The 2,500-nt window shown below is 73.9% G+C and overlaps 2 non-coding genes across 2 annotated transcripts in view; both read right to left on the bottom strand.

Annotated features, from left to right (window-relative positions):
• Nucleotides 1–336, bottom strand: part of LOC129174512 (28S ribosomal RNA) — a 4,225-nt gene extending 3,889 nt beyond the window's left edge. The window contains exon 1 of the ribosomal RNA XR_008567513.1: nucleotides 1–336. This exon is cut by the window's left edge and continues 3,889 nt beyond it. This is a non-coding gene — a ribosomal RNA (28S ribosomal RNA).
• Nucleotides 337–1,217: 881 nt separating this feature from the next.
• LOC129174513 (5.8S ribosomal RNA) lies at nucleotides 1,218–1,372 on the bottom strand. The gene has a single exon (XR_008567514.1). It is a non-coding gene; the product is annotated as a 5.8S ribosomal RNA (ribosomal RNA).
• Nucleotides 1,373–2,500: the final 1,128 nt, after the last annotated feature.

Below are 2,500 nucleotides of genomic sequence, written 5' to 3' on the forward strand. Positions count from 1 at the left end.
GGTATTTAGCCTTAGATGGAGTTTACCACCCGCTTTGGGCTGCATTCCCAAACAACCCGACTCCGAGAAGACCGAGCCCCGGCGCGCCGGGAGCCGCTACCGGCCTCACACCGTCCACGGGCAGAGCCTCCATCAGAAGGACTCGGGCCCCCGCGCGGCACCGGGCAAAGCGGTCTTCTGTACGCCACAACTCCCGCGCCCGACCGCCGGGCGGGGATTCGGCGCTGGGCTCTTCCCTCTTCGCTCGCCGCTACTGAGGGAATCCTGGTTAGTTTCTTTTCCTCCGCTTAGTAATATGCTTAAATTCAGCGGGTCGTCTCGTCTGATCTGAGGTCGTGGTCGAAGGTGGGTGTGGGGGGGGTGGCTCCGGAGAGGCTCACCCTGCGGGAAGAGGAGGGCTGCGGCGGGGTGGACGAGACGGGTGGCGCCGCCAGCGGCGGACGGAGGGCGCGCGGACGGACGGACGGCGGGACACGCCTCCGCAGCACCGCGCCCTGCCCGGAACTCCCCCCGCCCTGAGCGGGAGGCCCGCGACACCCGGGCATCGCCGGCGAGGTACCGAGGGGGTGGAACCGGGGGCAAGGCGGACGCCGAAACCGACCCCGACCACGCCTGGGGCCCCTGCGCGGCCGTTCCCTCACCACCAGGCCTGACTCTCACGAGTCCGCGCTCCTCCGCGACGCCTCCGGTCGACCTGCCGCACGCGCGGCGCGGGCTGCTCAGAGACACGGCGGTCCACCGGCAGCCGCACCCGCTGACGCGCGGGGCCCGGCGAGGCGCCCTGCAACCCCGGGGAAGGGGAGAGGGTACGGAGAGGAGCGGGAGCTCGATAGACGGCGAGGAGGCGGGAACGCAGCGAGGGAGGCGGGAGGGGACGGCACCGCGCCGCCAAACCCCGGAAACCTCGGAGGTACGCCCAGCGAAACCGGATGAAGGGGCACCGGGGGGAACCGTAACAGGGTCGCGGGCGGGACGGAGGCGGCCGGAGCCGCACGCCGCGCGCCGCGCCGCCCGCTTCGGACGCCGGGGGCCTCGAAACCCGTGGCTTTTCTTCCTCTTTCCAGCCAGCTTGCTCTACGGTCTGCACTTAAGGGGACGAAGGCCCGCGGAGGGCCTGCGACACCCCAGCCGCGGGAGCGTAGGCCGAGCGGCCGCCCCCCCGCCCGGAGGGCGGGGGGTTGGGCCGGCCTCGTCCGTACTCCCGATTGATTGCCAAGCGACGCTCAGACAGGCGTGGGCCCCGGGAGGGACCCGGGGCCGCAAGGTGCGTTCGAAGTGTCGATGATCAATGTGTCCTGCAATTCACATTATTTCTCGCAGCTAGCTGCGTTCTTCATCGACGCACGAGCCGAGTGATCCACCGCTAAGAGTTGTCAGAGGGGTTTTTGGTGGGCTTGCCACACAAGTGAGTTGGGGGACGGCGCGCCCTCCCTCCCGGGCAGCAGAGGGCGGCCGGCTTCGCCTCAAAAGCCAAGATCATGACAAGGGGGTGAAGATGCCGGTTCGGGGGGGTCGGGTGGGACGAGGGCGCTCGAGCAGAGTACCCCCGCGGTCCTCCCTTCCCCCCGCCCCGCCGCCAGGCGGCGGGTTGGCTCGCCGAGGCCGCGGCGCCCGTCGGAACGCAGCCCGCCCCGCGCCGGACCGGCGGTGGCCGCGGGGGACCACCTCCGCCGTACGCGGGCGGGACGGAGCCCGCCGTGCGAACGCGCGCCTCCGCAGAGGCTCGGTCCGGGGCCGCGGCGCCCGTCGGAGCAGAGCCCGCCCGCGCCGGACCGGCGGTGGCCGCGGGGGACCACCTCCGCCGTACGCGGGCGGGACGGAGCCCGCCGTGCGAACGCGCGCCCGCGGAGGCCGCGGCGCCCGTCGGAGCAGAGCCCGCCCGCGCCGGACCGGCGGTGGCCGCGGGGGACCACCTCCGCCGTACGCGGGCGGGACGGAGCCCGCCGTGCGAACGCGCACCTCCGCGGAGGCCGCGGCGCCCGTCGGAGCAGAGCCCGCCCGCGCCGGACCGGCGGTGGCCGCGGGGGACCACCTCCGCCGTACGCGGGCGGGACGGAGCCCGCCGTGCGAACGCGCACCTCCTCGGACGAGGAGGGGCCGCGGGCGCCTCCGGCCGGAGCCGGAGACTTTGAACTCGCGCAGAGTACCGCGGGCCCCCCGGTCTTCTGTTCCGGGGTGTTCCGTGAAGGCGCCCGCGGCGCCCGTCGCCCGCCGTGCGGCCGCGCACACCTCCTTCTTTCCAGCTGGAATGCTGTGTCCGGGGACGACAAGGTCACGGGCGCTCCGGCCGGGGCCGGAGACATTAAACTCCCCTCCTCCCTCCGGAGGAGGGAGGCGAGTTGAGTACCCGCGGCCCCCCCGCCGGGTGGCGGGGTAAAGGTTATGGTTCCGTAAGGCGCGACGCCCGCCGGGACGCCCGCCCGCGCCGGACCGGCGGTGGCCGCGGGGGACCACCTCCGCCGTACGCGGGCGGGACGGAGCCCGCCGTGCGACCGCGCAC

This window comes from Dunckerocampus dactyliophorus, unplaced genomic scaffold (assembly GCF_027744805.1).
Source record: "Dunckerocampus dactyliophorus isolate RoL2022-P2 unplaced genomic scaffold, RoL_Ddac_1.1 HiC_scaffold_116, whole genome shotgun sequence".
NCBI lineage: Eukaryota > Metazoa > Chordata > Actinopteri > Syngnathiformes > Syngnathidae > Dunckerocampus > Dunckerocampus dactyliophorus.